General features: G+C 39.7%; 1 long non-coding RNA gene across 3 annotated transcripts in view; it reads right to left on the bottom strand.

Annotated features, from left to right (window-relative positions):
* The window catches only part of LOC116662618, a 28,307-nt gene extending 13,794 nt beyond the window's left edge, over positions 1-14,513 (bottom strand). For all 3 annotated transcript variants that reach the window (XR_004318591.1, XR_004318592.1, XR_004318590.1), the window contains exons 1-4: positions 13,619-14,513; positions 12,136-12,226; positions 8,839-9,012; positions 8,012-8,079 (exon numbers count right to left, since the gene is read on the bottom strand). This is a non-coding gene — a long non-coding RNA (uncharacterized LOC116662618). The remainder of the gene's footprint in view (positions 1-8,011; positions 8,080-8,838; positions 9,013-12,135; positions 12,227-13,618) is intronic.
* Positions 14,514-18,145: the final 3,632 nt, after the last annotated feature.

Raw genomic sequence — 18,145 nt, 5'->3', positions numbered from 1 at the left:
TCACTTCGGGTAGTACTGACTTCTTAACAATATTGTCTTCTAATCTTTGAGCATAAAATATCTTTCCATTTATTTATATCTTCTTTAATTTCTTTCAGAAATGTTTTGTAGTTTTTTGTTGTACAATCTTTCACCTTCTTGGTTAACTCCTAACTTATTCTTTTTGATACTATTGTAAATGGAATTATCTTAATTTCCTTTTTGGATTGTTCACTGTAAGAATATGAAAACACAGCTGAGTTTCATGTGTTGGCTTTGTATTCTGCGACTTTACTGAATTCATTTGTTAGTTCATTCATAAGATCATATCATCTGTAAGTAGAGATCAGTTTACTTCTTCCTTTCCAATTTGGATGCCTTTCTCTTATTTTTCCTGCCTAATTTGCTCTAGCTAAATCTTCCAGCATTATATTGACTAGAAGTGGTGAAAGCAGTCATCCTTTCTTGTTCCCGATCTTACAGAAAAATATTTCAGTATTTTATCACTGAGTCTGACTTTCCCTGTAGGTTTTTACTATATATATTTTTTATTATTATGTTGAGGTAGTTTCCTCTTGTTCCTAGTTTCTTGAGTGTTTTTATCCTGAAAAGATGTTGGAATACAGTAAATCTTTTTCCCACATCAAGTGAGATAATCACATGGGTTCTTTTTTTCCTACATCTGTTAATGGTGTATTACATGAATGATTTTTGTATGTGGAATCATCCTTTTATTCCAGGAATAAATCCCATCTTGTCATGTCTATAATCTCTTTAATATGCTGTTAAATTCATTTTTCTAGTATCTTGCTGAAGATTTTTGCATCAGTGCAAGAGGTGTTAGTCTGTAGTTTTCTTATAGTGCCTTTGTCTAGCTTTGGTGCAGGATAATGCTAGCCTCATAGAATTAGTTAGGGAGTGTTCCCTCCTCTTCAGTGTTTGGAAAAGTTTGAGAAGAATTAATGTCAGTTCTCTGGTACATGACATCCTCCTCTGAGAGACTCTGAATCATCTAATATCCTCTAACAAACAATCAACTACTTAAATTGGCCAATTCTAGTGTCTAATGCTTGCAGTTAGGAGTGCAGCCTCAAGTCATAAAATCCACCTGTAAGACAGAACTCAGTATTCTCACCATAAGAAGTAAATAATAAATTATATCTCAAGACTGAAGAGGACTCCAGAGGATGCAGCATGAACTAATAGAAGAAGTAGTTTGATGGGTAGGCAGCGAGCAATGATGAGGACTTCCAGAGCAGGTGATATCTGGAAATAAAAATCACCAGCCTGGCAACTTCAGTAATGACATCAACAGCCATTAAGCTCTAATTTAGGTGATAATAACTGTGATAATATATGTACCTAGGATCAGTGTTTCTCAAACTCTCCCAAGCCATTTGCTGAAATTATAAATTCCTAGGCTTCCATCTAGCCTTATTCTATCAGAGTTTGAAAGAAGCTGTCAAAATATTTGTACTCCTTGTGAGCATCCTGGATAATTCCAATATTCAGGAAAGTTTTAGAAATAGTATATTATTTATTTGATCATCACAAAAAACTGCAACTATCAGGATGGTTCCATTTTGCAGTTGAGGACACAGCTTCAGAGAAGTTACTAACTCAGAAACACAGACAAGTGAGTGGAAAATGCACATTATGGACTCACCTGGACTTGTCTGAATTTGATTCCTCCCCCTCCTCATTATGTCACATTAAGACTCACCAAAGACTTCTGGTAGGTTCTTGAGAAGTCAATGTCCTGGAGTCCGACCTCAGCTCTGACAATGACAACCTATTCAACTTCCTGCCCATTTGGCAAGGGAAGGAGTATATCTACCTTAAAATTCTTTGGTAGATAATCTGAAAAAAAGTTTGTAAAATTTATGAAATTCAATACATACTTCTTTCTTCTTGCTTCCAGTCTCAAGTCATCTGCGTGATCTATAATTTTAAGAGAGAATGGGTAAGTCATTTACTAAACCAATTTCCCTCTTTCTTTGTATGCAGATAGACTCATTTCTCAGCTTCTATTTGCTAAGGATAGAAATAAGGAAATAAACTTTTCCTCAGTGCCATATTTGAGCTCCTGTTCCAACCACTTGCTAAGTTCTGATTGATTTCTGCCTGGACCCAAAGGCGTTGATTTTCCCTTCTTGCTCCCAATCCAGTGCTGCTTGACTGCAAAGGAAAATGGAGCCAAAGCTGGAAAGAGCCAGGTCCCTTGACATGACTGCATGGAGTCATGAGTGGATGATACATGAATAAGACAGAAGCCACTATTTTGCTGAACTATTGAGATCTATGCATTTATAAGGCCCAGCAGCTAGTCATCTGATAAATACAAAAAGAAAAAGGCAAGCACACATAAGTTTTTGTAATTTTTAAAAATGTTGTTTGTTAATTGTGGTTAAGGTTGCAATTTGATGGGAAGTTCAATGATTATCATCATGAGTGACTGGTTCTCTCTCCAATATGGCCAAAGCCATTATTCTGTAGATTCAGCTCCACCCACAATGTGGACACACTCCAACCTGAGACATACCCTAATTGAGTCCATGACATTATTATTATTATTATTATTATTATTATTATTATTATTATTATTATTATTATTCCTGTAATGACCTAATCTCCACTTCCTGAATCTTTGGATCTTTTCCTCCTGCCCCCTCATCACATTAGAGCCCTTGATTCTTTCTCTCAGCTTCTTCTAGAGGTGAAGTATTTGTTCTTCATGACCTGAGCTTCTGAATTGATCCTCACTAGCTACTATAGGGCCTCTTAATCACAGACTTCTCCAAGACCCCAGACCTGTGATTGGATTTGCTGAAGATACTGGAGCTAGCCTACTGGTCACCAAAGTCTGTGGGATCCAGACAGAGCCTTCCAATATGATGTTGATTGTCTGCATGTTCCAGAATCCTCTTAGTTCTTATTTTTTGGAAATAATGCTTTCTGTAGGGCTTTGGTCCCATCCACCTGCTGATCACTCAAATGCCTGAAGTTCCAAAAAAGACACTAAGTGCCTCTCTCCACAAGCATGAGCCAGTGGAGTACATTACTTATCTGATGACCTGACAAACAGAGGACTCTCCCTTCTAGTCGCAAGCTCCAAGTTCACCTGATCACCTAGGGTCCCCGATTCCTGTATCTGTGAGTCTGTATCATTTTATGCTCTGGGTTTTTCAGGAACTAAAGTCATGCCTGACCTTCAGTCTTAGAGGCTGGACTGACTGACTGATTGATTGATTGATTATTTCCTAATGACAAGTCCCCCTTTTGGCCCGCCTGGTTACACTTTTGAGAGCCAGTAATAACTTCCCAGGGCCAGCTGGAAACTATGAGAATAGACCAATAGGAGTCTGCCCCTGTCCTCCTGAAGCCCATACTTCAGTTGGGGCAAAAAGTTACAAATGCACAAACCAACTGGAGATGCACAGTGATACAAGGCAAACAGCAAAGTGTTTGCCAAGACAGAACAAACATCTGGGATTGGGCTAATAAGCAACACATGGTCACTGCAAGGAAGTTCTTAGGGAGCTAAGGAATATGTGAGAACATCATTTATGTATGTTGAATGAAACTGACCCTGAATGATTTGCTTTATAAAAGAAACCTGATTTTTAGTAGATTACATGAACTATATAACAGAAATGCTGACGACAATCTAAATGACTGTTCAGGATGTTTCCCTACTGACTGGCACCTCTTCTCCTTTCCACCTCTTGCGGGTCCCTCCTTGAGACTGAGACGCTGGGAGGCGGGAAGTAAGACTTCTTTACACAGCCCTAGGACACACAGATTTTTACCTCTGATTGTCACTCTATCTGTATTCCTAAAGTCACTCCCTCTGCTTGAGCAGCACAAGATTATAAGTAGCTTTAAAATTCAAACAAACGAAAGCGTAGTAACACAGCTCCGGATGCAGCCTCTGCCGCATCACGTCAGTCATGGTTTCATACATGCACCTACCTGCCTTGAATCAGATTCCATCCGCCCCCTGGAGTCTCTTTCAACATCCTCTTCATAACTCCCCTTCACTCAGGGGGTCCTTCCCTACCTCTGACCCTTAGAATAATGTTACATGCTCAGTGATTCACCTCATGTCACCAGCCTGGGAGTCAAGAGCCAAAAGAAACCCCAGACTTCAGCTCAAACTGTTTTTAACCTCTGCCACTCAAACCATGCTTTTAGGACATCCTCTGTGATCCGTCCTTAATAATCTCAAACCACTCTTCTCTCTCCTGATGGAAGCTCCTGATTTTCTCCTATAAAGACCTTTAGCTCACATGAAATTTGCTTTCTTTCTCACTCAGTCCCTCACCAAAATCACTGAACATTGAGGATCAAATCCTTGGGCCATTCTCAGCCACACAAAATTCAAATTACTGTGGGGCTTTCTTCTGAGATAAACCCTAGCATAGCCACTCTCTGCTCAACAATTTAATTAGAGATCAAGACTTATTCTCTGATGTAAATGATTTTAGGAAGATTTTATTTTTTGGTCATAGTCTAGTTCTATTTATTAAGTGTTGAAATCCACAGAACCCCCCAGACCCTCAAATATTAAAGTTAAATATCACTGAGGTTATGTAAGATTTGCAAGTAATAGATGTCATCTCCCTGCTTAATACTATGCAAATCTGCCTCAAATAAGTTTGAAATGTCCCCAGAATACAGGATATGTAACAAGAATTGAGGAGAACTCTGTAACCTTAACTTTAGTGGTGGGGAAAAGTACTTAAATATTCAGATGTGTAAAACCGCCCCCAAATAACCTTTATGTTCCCACTCTCTGCAGAAATATTTCCTAAAGCTTAGTAGAGCTAGGTAGAAATGGGCTCAGGATTAATTCTGACCTTCTGTGGCAATGTATTTTCAAGACCAAGAATTTATGTGTGCAGAATATTAAATGTCAAATGCAAATATGAAAATGGAGCTACACGGTTGCAGATAGTCCCTAATTGATATTGAACAGACTATTCCCTTTAAATATTAATGAAACTGTTGTAATTACTAAATGACCAAAACAGAGCCGAAGCCAGGGTTCACAGCTGTAAACCATTACTTGTAAATTACTGGCACAGGACCACATTAGCAGATGGCTCAGTCCATGGAAGAAAACTTCCTCAAGATGTTTTTCTTCCAGGCCTGGGCTCGGGAGCAAATTAGATGTGCATATTAGAGAGGGGCAGAGTGCCTGTTTGGACATGTCACTGGAGATAAGCACCTTCTCTGATCTTCTTAATTTTTTTTATTACATTCTTTGCAGAAAGTGCTGAATATCACAGAACACAAAGAAGAGAGGAGAAACTGACAGAGCTTATAAATATTGCACGAGGGTTCCAGATAAGCTGGCTTTTTAGGGAGCAGTGTTTTTCTGACATTCTGAGGCAGATGGCCACGCTGGGTTGGAGGGAAATACTGAAGTGGGGAAGCGAGATAGGGAGGGAGAGACAGAGATGTGTTTGTGCGTGTGCGTGTGTGTGTGTGTGGATGTGCGCATGTGTGAGAGACCTGCTAACAAGCCAGTGGCAGAAAAGCAATTAGAAGAAAAATAGGGCATTTGAATGGGCTTAATAGCCTCCAGACAGAGAACATCTATAAAGCTGTGTAAGCAAAACTATGCAGTAGAAACAAGAGATGTCTTTATTAGAGAAGGCCTGTGACTCTTCACAGCTTTGTTCTGTAAATTCCATGCCAGCTTTGCAGACTCTCTGAGGTTATTAACTTTAGTGAAGATTTTTTTTTTTAAAGAGTTGGGCGAGTCCTGCCATTGAGCCTTTCATTAATATGAAAGAAAGATTAATTAAGACATCTGCCAAGAACAGGAGGAAGGCGGAGTTTGTCTTACAATGTACACTACACACTATACTAAAAAGGAAAGGATGGACTTTTCTGTGCTGTGAACTTCTCTGTAGAGCAAATGTTTAAGGGTTAAGGGAAAAGATGTTTACAATCAGCCTGGAGAGTACAGGCCATTCTCATCTTCTGAACTGTTTTCACTCCCAAAGTGATAAAGAAAGTAGTTGTTAGCATTACAAGTGCATCTTCACAGAAAAAGGATGCTATAACTGCTTCTGTGTTTGGAGGAAATGTTGCATTAATCTAAACAATCTGACCTTGAGCGGCAGAAGGGACAAAGCATGGAGGTGCAGGGTGTAAACCAGGACATGGGTCAGAGGTGCTATGAAACAACCAGGTATAAGGAATTGAGATATGATTTGAGACATCTGTCCAGGCAATGCATACCACTGAACTTTCCAGGATACTTAGGTTTGACGTTTAAAACCTACAAGACCAGAATAATCAGGATTGGAATTGACCCATAAAATCAGGGACCAATGATCAATGTGCTGACAGAGTGTCTTGAGTCTGAATCCCAGGATCAGGAGGCACTGCATTGCAAGAGGCAAAAACATGATGAAACGGCTTAAATTCTTCCTGGGTTCAGAACCTGTGTGGGGACAATATTTTGAGATATTTGATGTTAGCCTTCACTATCCTATGACTTTCCTGTCTTCCTTGCTGACCCCCATTCACACATGCCATGGACACAACCCACCCCAAAGGCTTTCCTCTGCTTGATTCTCCTGGCCTTCTGCCCAGACAGGTAAACAGGATCTTCTCTTTCTATTTTTTTCCTGACTTCATTCCATCCCTTCAGGGAAATGATCTTAGATAGGTTTTAGAAGAATGCAAGCAAGCGTGTAAACAGTTGAATCTAATTCCTGATGAGAGATGGTCAGTCAGTCCTTAACCCTTCCAGAGATGGAAAGCAATTTTGGAAGTGGTTCATCCCAGTGTGGGTGTTCAGACTGCAGTCTCTGAAGTCAGGCAGAAACGCGTTCATAAACTTGGCCCTGATTCTTAGCATCTGTGGGATTTTAAGCATTTTACTCGACCTGTCTGTGCCTCAGCCTCATTGTCTGTGTCTCGTGGTAACGTTTGTATCTACTCCATGGCATTGATTTGAAGGCTTTTCAATACTTAGTATACTCTCTGACAACATTAAATGCTCAACAGACACAACTCAAATGATTTTTGAATTGATCAAATTGTACAGCTTTACATTGTGAAAATGAAAGTCAGTCATGGAAAAGAATCTTTTCTATTAGAAAAAAAACTAATAAAAAATAACTCATTTCCTCACTGGGGGAAGATGTGTGATCTGCACTACTTTTGCAACTTCTGGTGAGCCTGTTGCAAAATAAAACGTTTTTTAAAAAAGTAAACCAATTGGGTCTTGATTTTGTCTCTGAGCCAAATTCCCCAAACTATTTTTGATTTTCATAACTTTATCCCTCTTGTGCTTTTGAACAGGTTCTTGAAACCTTTAGCTTTTTCATGCCAATTCCATGCCCATTGCTGTAAAGAGTGGCTCCAAAAAGGATATCGTGTGTGTGTGTGTGTTAGGAGAAGTGATATTTGTAATATGTTGGTTTTGAGGTAAAGGGATAACCATCTATGGTCATTTCAATTGGCCATTTGCACAGATTGGTGGGGAAAAAGAGGTTATTTCTTGCACACTATCCTAAAACCTTAAGGATTGTGTCTTACGGTGTTTTACCAGTTAGCAGACTGATGGATGATTAGCTATTTTGAGGCCATGAGCTCTTGGAGAATTTAATGAGAGTTATGAACTCTTCCTGAGAGATGGTGTTAAAACAAAGTCAGGTAAAATGATGTGCACAATTTATCCCTATTGTATGTCACTCCTAAACCCCTACTACATGCTAGCAGTAATAGGAGCTGTAGGGGTAGCAGAATGTGGGGCAAATGGAAATACAAGACACATTCTGTCCCTCCCCTGTGAGAAACGGGACGGTGAAGAAACATTATCATGCAATATAACCGGTGCTATTCCCTGGGAGTGCCGTCCCCTCCTTCACGCAGGAGGAACATCTAGCCCAGACTTGAAAGAGCTGACAAAGATTTCAGGGAAGCAGCCACTGAGCTGCAACCTGAGGGAGACACTGGCATCAGCCCGCTGATGCTGAAGGAGTTTGTTTTTAACAGAGGAAACACTTACTGGAAAGCACGGTTGTGAGACTGGGTAGTTGCAGATATTTAACAAGTTTGGAAAAGCTGGACTGTGACCTATGAAGGAAACAAGGACAATAGATAAGACTGGAAGACCTTGCTAGCCCTATTAAGAAATCTTGACTTCAGAAGGTTCTGTACAGAGGCAGGTTGGCACTGTGGAAAGCAGGCTCCGAGAGCTGTAGAGAATGGGCCAGGGAGGGACAAAATCAGAACGAGGAAAGCAAGGGCAGGTCACTATCAGCATCCAAAGGGAGAGGTGATAGGGTCCCGCACTCTCGGCAAGGGACACAAACAGAAGTGGTTGGATTTATGAGATTTTTGTAGGAAGTAGAAAAGATGCAATTTTATGTATTAGGTTTATGAAAGGCAGGAGAGAGAAAAGTTGAAATTTAATCCAAGATTTCTATTTTAAGCCACTGGGTTGTGGATGGTACCACTGATTCAAACAGACATTGGAGGAGAAAGAAAAATTTGAGTAAGAAAAGATTAAGTTTGGGGATTGCTGGATTTCAGTTTCTATGGGCTACCCAAGTACCCAGTGGGGTGTTCAGATATGCAGCTCTGGGCCGTGGAAAGAGAGACCTGAATTGGTAACACTGGGAAATAATTGAAGCCACAGCACTTGGTGAGACCACATAGAGTGACAGAATCTTAGTGAATTGGAGTAAAAGCTAAATCACTCTAACTGAAAGAGCCTGCAATAGCCTTGGCAAAAAAAGAAGTTTAGTTTTCTCTCCTATGACAGTCCCTAACTGTGAGGAGACCAAGCTGGTAGGATAGCTCAACCCTACACAGGCTCTCAGGGACACATACCTGAGTGAGGTGCCATCCCACACATGCCATCATCAGCATCAGCTGGAGCTAGATGACTGCCTCCTCTGGATTCCAGCCATTTGTACCAACTGTCAGTCACAGACGGAGAGAAAGGAGAAGGAGCAGACCTGCACATGCATGTTAGGTTTGGTGACGGACGTAAAGGAAACTGCTCTGTGAAGGAGAAATAAAGGTCACCTACTGAACACAAGGGGAGAGAATTTAAGATCCAAATTTTAAAAATATGACAAACCAATTTTGCCCCAAAGGAAAAGTCAGCAAGAATTTGATCTCATTCATCATAAAAATATGGAATTGTCATATTTTTGACTTGAAAGCATGCATATTATCTTTGACATCTAATTTTGATATTCTCGGCTATGTGTCTCAGTGACTGTGTGTGCTAATAACCTCATTTACAGAGACATATGAGGGGGGTGTTTTCACAATGGCTTTGCCCGGTGAGTGTACATCGTTGAATATAACTGAATTCCCTGGGACTTCTTGGCTTGAAATCCTGGCATGGCAAGTTCTTCATCCCAAAGTCATCTAGGTCAAAATGTACCACAGTGATGCCTTCTTTGTCAGCAAGAAGAGGACCACACACCCAGGTTTCAAAATTTAAACAGTTTGAGCAGAAGTAACCTTAGGAAGGACTCTATAGTTTTTCCAGAGATCTGTAGATATCTTCCCACAGAGAATTTGGCAAGGCTCCATCACCCTCGGTGCAGACGAAAAACATGATTTTCCTAGCATTTATAATTTTGAGATAGTTCCCTGGTTCCAGTGTTTGGATCAGGACTTGGATATAGGATTTGTAGTCTGTTGTGGTGGTGGTTTGAGGTAGGATGGGGGTGTTGTGTTGGTTTTGTTTCGTTTTTAGCAGCATCTATAATCTAACGTTTTGTTTTGAATGAATGATCTCATTTATATCAACAAAAAAATCCTTTCTTTGGCCAACATATGGATCAATTCCTCGTCGCCCACTAGTGCTCAGTGAACTTTCCTTTATATCATTTTATCTTCCACCTGTCACCCTCCAAATAATTAATAAAGAAAGAAAGAGAGAGAGAGGAAAGAAAAGAGAAAGTTAAAACTTGCCCAAACTACAATTAAGCACTGAAAGGTTTGTTTTTGGAACATATAGCAAAGAAGTTAATAGTCTTCTTTCATCCCTTGACAAAACATCCTGAAATAAATCATTTAAATCTTTGGCTCTGATAAAGTCGATCTTTCCATGGCAGTGGATGAAGATCCTCTCAGGGTTGCTGGCAGAGTCTCTTCTGACATTGCTCGCTGGTGTAGGAGGCAGTGAGTCATTATGACATGTGGTGTATCTTTCTTCAAGAAGGGAGCCAAACTAGATGTGTTGCCAAGCATTGCAGTGCTCCACCTGAGCACCGACACCAAGATTCGAATTCCAGGGAAAGCTTTTCCTGGCAAAAAAGCTTTTCACCATTTTGAAGACATTGATGTTCTTTCCAGGTTCCAAAATGGGCTCATAAAATGCAAATTTTTCTTTGATGGCAACAACCTGTACAACACCAGATGAAAGCTAGGCACTGGCTTCACTGAGAGACACCTATATCTTTGTCCAGTTGTGTGCAGAATGCAAATTATATAGCTGCCAATCCATTCGATGTTTGCTTCAAAATAGTGAAAAACATACCAGTGCTCCTGGAGTGGATAACATTTGTTGACAAAGGTCACCTTCTGTGAGAGCTCAAAGACACAAACTGCTGACATGACTCCACAGAAGTCTCTCCAGTATGACAACTTCTTCTGGCTGGGAGTGAAATAAGCAAATAAGCAAATTTATGTGATGCTGTAATGTATCATGTCTCTGTAGGGAATTCTAAGTTCCTGTAAATATCCAATCCTAAAAATGAAGACTTTTTTTTTTTATAGAATGCTTTCATATCCCCTGATGTGTTTGCTTGGTGGCCAAATATAGGATTCTCCTTCCATTTGGTTAAATTTAACACTGGCCCTTTTCCCATGGTTTTCAGTAATGTGATGTGAAAGTAAGATCAAAGGATACACAGGTTTCTTTCCTCCTTTTTTTTTTTCATTTATATTGCCTAACTTGAGCTGGACCTGATTCCATAATCATAATGGCAGGATCAATTTTAATATATATCAATTGAAGCATTCTAAAATTACTGTATGACAAAGATTAACTAACTTTATTTTGTTTAATCATGACACATCTACTACGAGCCAGGCACTGCTCTGGGAATCAGGTATAAAGCAATGAACAACCCTCCCCTCACTGACTTGACATAGTAATATATCACAGTGTGTGCTCCCTAATATATATATAGCTACATGCCATGGCATTCAATAATTGATTTCAACAAAATAAAATACTAATAACATAGTTTACAAAACTAATGCTAACGTTACATTTATAATTTTCAAAATAACAACAAAGATTTTCAAGGAAAGAATCTCCTAGGGGTTTTTTGCTCGTTTGTTTTTTGTTTTTGTTTTTTTTTTGCTAATTTATTTGATCATTTTTGTAGCTGATTCCCAACTCCCTGAAACCTCTACCTGGATCTCTAGGGTCTCACAGGCCTAGTTCACAAAGTTTAGACATGAAAGAAAAATATTAGTTGTTGAAGAGTAAATAGTCACCATACTCACAAAGTAGGAGAGAAAAACATCCTGTTCATTTGAAAGGATTGAAAGATAGTATTTTCTGAGCCTCCTCTCAATAGCAATACACTTATTTATATTACATTGTATCATAGCATTTCTCTCTAAGCTACTATAATTTTTTGAAGTTTTCTGGAGCCTATGGAAAACTCCTGCTTGTAAAATCTTCATGTTACTTTCCGTGATATCAGTTTGGTTATCGGTCTCAGTCAGCTTGAGCTGCTATCACAAAATACCATAAATTAAGATGGCTTATCCACAACAGAATTCTTTTTTTCTCATAGCTCTGGAGGCTGGAAATATGAGATCATGGTGCCAGCACAGTGGAGTTCTGGTGAAAGCCCTCTTGTTGGGTGCAGATTGCAGGCTTCTGTGTCCTCACATGCTGGAAAAGGAGCAAGCTGTCTCTCTGGTCTCGTCATAACAAAGGCACTAATCCCATCCAGGAAGGCTCCACCCTCCCAACCTAATTACACTCCAAAGGCTCCACCTCCAAATACCACCACACTAGGGATTAGGTGTCAACAGATAAATTCTGGGGGGATTTGGCCTATCACATCACCACAAAAGTCACTTATCTTTGGGAAGCTTTCTAACCCCTTTACGTTTTCTGTAGAAGAGTTTTCCTTTGGAACCAACCTGAGTTTTCCTCTCTGTGTAACTTTGACAATACGTGTGAGCTAAACAATTCCATTTGATGCCTTAAAATTGTGGAAGCCCTTTTATTGTGCTGCAAAAAAAGAAGAAAAAAATGATAAGTACAGTTTAGCTTCTAGCATAATGGTCTCCAGTTGGAAAGGAGGCAAAACAAACGGTTGTTAAAAAAACATCTGTTGTTTTGTTTGCCCAGTACAGCAATTCACCACATGTGCACCACACTCCCACCAATTCATTCTAGCAATTTCCTTGCCCCAGTAGTAACCAGATGATTCCAAAGGAAGCTGCCATCTTCTCACAGATTCTGATACCCTGCTCAGGGTGACTATTGCTAATGGAGTCAGTATCTGACTCAGGCAGGGCCAGTAAGAATCTTACCTTGGGATTTATGAGCCTGGGACAATATGGAAAAACTCTTACTTCCTCTCTGGTTTCATTGTGTCTAGCAATTATGGGAAAAGTCAACAGAAAGAAAGAAGTAGAGTGGAGAGGATAGTACTTGTCCCTGAGCCCTCATTACAACTCTGTCCTTGCCTTGGTTATGTTAGCCAATAAATGACTCGTTTGCTAAAGGTAGTAAAAGACGTGTTTACGCCATTTGGAGCAAAACTGCCCTGATCATATAATGGTTCATTGGCTTTCAGTTTGTAAGGTTGGTTAGTTATCTCATTAATAACAGATTAATTGTATCAATGAAATAAGCCTATTTTATCATTTACATGGTACTTTTATCAGGAATAGATGATAAATCTATTTTGGAAGTTACATGCCATTATCTTTAAAATGTCATTTTATATAACTATTTATATTGGTAATAATAATACTTAATGACTTAATGAATTATGTAGAATTGGGGAAAAAGAGATGTTTAAACAAAAATTCTCACAGAACTTTGAAAAGAAGGAAATGCAATTTTTTAAATGTTAAAAAACCATTCTTAGACTAGGCATAGGAATGGCATAATTGGAATTTAAATCATAGTTTAGCATATAGTGAAGTATTTATTTTCTCAGTGAGATTATAAAGTGAGATCTCTAGGGATCTGAACTGGAAGTGAACATCTAAGAAGCGTCAGTATTTTTAAACACATCTTTGTTAAAGAATTGCTGATCTTCTAGACACATTTCACAACATGTACCGTGCATCATAATTTTAAGAGTGTATACTAACTTAGAAAATAATTTCTGTAAGTTATTCAGAAAATTATGAAAGTCTAAATTGGTATATCAGTTTTTCTTCCGTGTATAATGGAGGAAAAGTAGTTACTTTCAAGACCGACCACAGAATTCGTTTTGGGGGAATATTGGAGCTAGAAAAATACAACTTTAACAGGCATTTTTTGGTCACCAGATGCGTTCCTCTGAGCAGAGCCTATTCATTTGGGGTGAGACAAGCACAGGGAAACTGCTCTGCATAGGGAAACAAAGGGATATTTGGGAGCTGGAGGATGTGAAAAGAGTCTTACCAGCAAAATGTGACAGAATTGTTGGATGGTGTTGAATGAGCCCTTGAGGTCGATGATCTTGCTTTACAAAGTGGCAACAGTTCTCTGTGTTTGTCCAGCTTTGCTAGGTGTGGGTAGATTGCTGAGTTCACCAGAGGCTTTAGGTTTGCCAGAGGTTTTCCCCATTACAACTCTGATTGCCTAGAGGAAAAGTTTGGGCTCACTGGAATGAAGGTCTTAAGGAGGTTTGGAGAACATTTTCCTTGAGGCTATTTGAAAAAATAAAGAAGCCTTTATTCACTCAGTAAGTGGTTATTAAGTATCATTTACTTACCAGGCAATCTTTCAGGTGCTGGAGAAACCACATTGTGGTGAGGGCGGGGCAATGTGGAGGTGGGGAACAGAAAAGGAACCTTGTGTTAACTTTCAGTGAGGAAATGCAATCAACAAACCAGATAACTAAGTTAAAATGACTACTGTGTTAGGTGATGATTAGTGCCATGGACAAAGGGGGAAAAAAGGAAGAAGTGGTAAAGGACCAGATGTAGGGGCAGTGAAATTTTACAGAGTTGGCCAGGGAAAGACTACGAAGATGACTTTTCTGTAAAGGCACAGCCATACAAATACCTTAGGCAACAGCTCTTCAGGCAGAAGAAAGGGTAAAACAAATGCTCTGGGGTAGAAATGTGTGCATGTGTTTAAGAAACAGCAAATAGGTCACATAAGGTGGGAGAGGGTAAGTGAGAGGCAGAATAGCAGAAGAGGAAATCGGACTGACAGTGGGAGAGGGATGTTGTATATTTGCTTGTGAATCCTGACGTCTTATTAAAACCTAGATTCTAGTTTAGTAGGTCTGGGCTGGGACCTAAGGTTCTGAATCTTACAAGCTCACAGGCGACAGATCACACTTCACATAATGAGGCTGTGAAATATAAAAAGGACATTGTTATAGAATGAAAAGCCACTAGGTGTTTTGAAGCAGAGGTTAGACATGATCTGACTGTGCTTTCTGAAGATCATTCTGTCTGCTCTGTTGATGGTAGACTGAGGGGACTGGGAGGTTACTTAAATAATTCAGATGAGAACTGATGGAGACTTCGACTACAGGTAGTAGCAGAGGTGGCAAAGTGTTGGCTCTGGACATATTCTGAGATTGAGAAATGAATTTTTTAAGAGAACAGATTTGAGGAATGAAAGAAAGAGTTCAGGAGTCTCTCTGTGGCTACATGCGGTAGAGGGGATGGGGATGAGGAACTCAGTATTGCACACACTAAATCTGAAGTCCTTATCAGAGATCCAAGTGGAGGTGTGGAGAAGGCAGTTAGAAACAGGAGTCAGGGCAGAGATTCAGCTGGAGATATAAAACAGGGAGTCATTAGCTTTAACATAGTATTCAGCGTAACAGTGCTGAATGAATTTAGCAAGTGAGTGAGTACAGAGTGAAGAGATACCCAAAGACAGAGTCTGAAAACACATGAATGCTTAGAGAATAAACCAAGGAGACCAAGAAGGAGGTGATGAGGATGTAGAAGACAACCAGAAGACTAGTGAATAGAAGATGGTGCATCAGAGAAGAGGGAGTGATCAACTGTGTGGAACACTACTGATCCATCACATACCGTACATACTGAGAACTGCCATTGGCTTGAGCAAGAGGGAAGCCATTGCTGATCCCGACAAGAGTACTCTTCCTCAAGTGCTGGACAAACACATGAATGGAGTGGATTCAAGAGAAAAAGGAAGTAACAAAGTTGAGAGTATAAATAGTTTTTGAGGTGTTTTGTGGTCATGTGAATGAGAGAATTGGTGTGGTATGCAGAAGGGACTAGAAAGGTCAAGGGAGGTTTTTTGTTTCCATTTTTGCTTTTGCTTTATAGATTTTTTTTTAATATACTCAAACACAGAGAGAATTGTATAATGCACCCATCAGCACTGGTTGCCCAGTCTTGTCATTTATCAACATTGTGACAAACTTGTTAAGAGAGACATGTTTAAAGGAAGAAAAACAATAACGATGTTTATATGCAAGTGAGAAAGCTTAAGAAGAAAAATGGGATAATACAGCGAAGATCGGGAGAATTACTAGAGAGATTTCCTCGTGTAGATGAGAAGGGATGGGGTCTAGCGTACTTGGGGAGGAGTTAGCCTCTGCCCAGAGTGTGAACAGCAAAAGAATTCTTTTATGGACACAAGGCAGATGGGAGTTAGACGTGGAAGTTCTCTTCTGCTTGCTTGTATTTCCTAAGTGAAACAGAGTAAAGGATCAGCAGCTGTGAATGAGGATGAACAAAGGCGATGGAAGTTTGGGGAGAATGCGTATACAGTCCTCTAGGAAAGGGAGCCAATGCACAGACTTAAGTGCTGCCCAGCAACATTAAGGACCCACTTAATCCTGAATTTACAGTGGGACCAGTTTACATGAATAGTGTTGATCTCCAGCCACATTCAGCTTTGGTGAGTGCAGGCTCAGTGTGTGTAACTAGGAACGTGGCTCAAACAAGCAAGTCCAGTGTAACAAGAAGGTGAGGGCTGCTGAGAACTCAGCAAGGGAGAGATGATCAGGGTGGAGCTTCAATCTCAGCCGAGTAAAGAAAGCACTAAGGGTGTGGTGGAGGGAGAGTTAGTGAGAGAGCAGAAGCTTTGCAGTGCCTTAATCGTGTGAGTTATTAAAGGAATCAAAGATCGCTGGCTTTGAAAAGAAGACTAAGAAAGAGTTTATGACAATCATTTTCAAAGGTCTTTGTGATTCATGTTTTGAAGACAGAAATACAACCTCCTTGTGCTCTTTGTATTTTCGTTGTTGTTGTTTTAGAATGCCTTTAAAATGACTAGAAAAAAGGCACAACAACTCGAACATTTGGAAATTTTCATTTTAAGATTGTTCAGTACTGTACATTGTAAAAAATTTATATATTGCCTAACATAATAAACTGTGTATTCAAACTTTTGTGCTTTTTTTTTTGAGATCTCTCTAATAAACGGACTTTACTCAGAAGGAAATTGGAACAAAACTAGTACTTTTCTTCAAAGATATTACAGGGTGGGGTTGGGGAGGTCCCATAGTTTTCTTGTTCATTTGTTTTAAATACTTCACAGTCAGCTGTGCTTAAGAACACAAGTGTGAAGTCAGACTGCCTAAGCCTGTATCCTGGTTTAGCCACCAAGGCAGAGTTTATCACCTGAGGCAAGAGACTTAAGAAATGTAATTTCTTTCCCTTGTGTAAGATATGGTTAAATGTGTTGAAGTCAAAGTGGATAAGCTAATTATGCACAATTACATTCAGTGAGGTACCATCCAAATGAACCACAGAATATGCTAAGTCTGGAACATGCTAACAGATCAACCTGTGTGGTTTCGTTTTGCTTTACTGGATTTCTTAGTTTACTGCTATTGTTGGTGTTACAGCTGCTGAGGTCTAATTTGTCTAAACATCCCCTGTTGGTGTGTCACTAACCCAGTCCATGTTTCCTCTCTACCAGGACACTATTCTCGGGCACATCGGTCAGATTTAGCAGCCCTGTTCCCGTGCTCGGCCAACGTGCCCTCTTCCCCTCTGCCCTCATCTTTATGTGCGTGCTCCTCTTCTAGTGGGAAGAAGGATTTCTACCAGAGGAGACTGTGCCTGATTCCTCCATCTCCCCATCACCTAGCACAGAGCCCCGCTCGCCTGTGCCAGCTGTGTTTTAAGTGAACAGGTGAAAATAGGATTCGAATGTAAAACCATGAACATTTTATGGTTCCTGCCGCTTCCAGTTAAGGGCAGAAGTTTCATTCATTTTCCGTAGTATTAATCATTGCTGCTAAAAATAATTTATGCTTTACCTGTTTAAACATCTGCAGGTTGTTGCTGTTGTTGCTCTGTTTTTGACATGTCTGGTTTTATTATCTTTGCTGCCAAGTTTTCCTCTCATGCTTTTCCCAGGCCTGGGCCTGCCCGATAGTCTGTTTCATCACCAACAATGCTGCACTCCACTAGTTTTTTCATTTTATTTTATTTTACTATTTTATTTATTTTATTCTATTTTATTTTATTTTATTTTACTATGAGGGCCTGCCACTGGCAACCTGCTTAATTTCTTCCTCTCAGTCTTTCCTACTTAGAGCTTTACAGCACCTTGATCCCACATTTTTTCCCCACCCACATTTACCGTCTTGTGGAAGTCCCCGCCAGAGCACACCTTTCACAGCAGTTGTTTCCAAACTCTGCTTCTTTTGACTTAGGAATTCGCAGAGTTGCCTCAGAGGTCACCATCAAGGGAAGCCATCAAAGACAGGCGCTCCTCTTGTAATATGTTATATATTGGGAATGTAAGACCTTTTTGTTTTTTTAAGAAAGAGCAATAGTAAAACAACATTTGGTAAATATTTCTTCACATTATTTTTAATGCCAAATAATATGTACCTATGCTTTCAGGGCATTTATTATTAACGTTTAAATATTTTCAATATTGATAGTAAAACACAGGTAATGTATCCCATCTCCCAACTGCGTTGCTTCTTGAAGCTACACGATACCGCACAGTGGCATTAAGGATTTTTATAATTTA

The sequence above is a fragment of the Camelus ferus genome, unplaced genomic scaffold (assembly GCF_009834535.1).
Source record: "Camelus ferus isolate YT-003-E unplaced genomic scaffold, BCGSAC_Cfer_1.0 contig808, whole genome shotgun sequence".
NCBI classification, from domain to species: domain Eukaryota; kingdom Metazoa; phylum Chordata; class Mammalia; order Artiodactyla; family Camelidae; genus Camelus; species Camelus ferus.
Note: the sequence above shows the minus strand (reverse complement) of the source record. Positions and strands in the feature narration are given on the sequence as shown.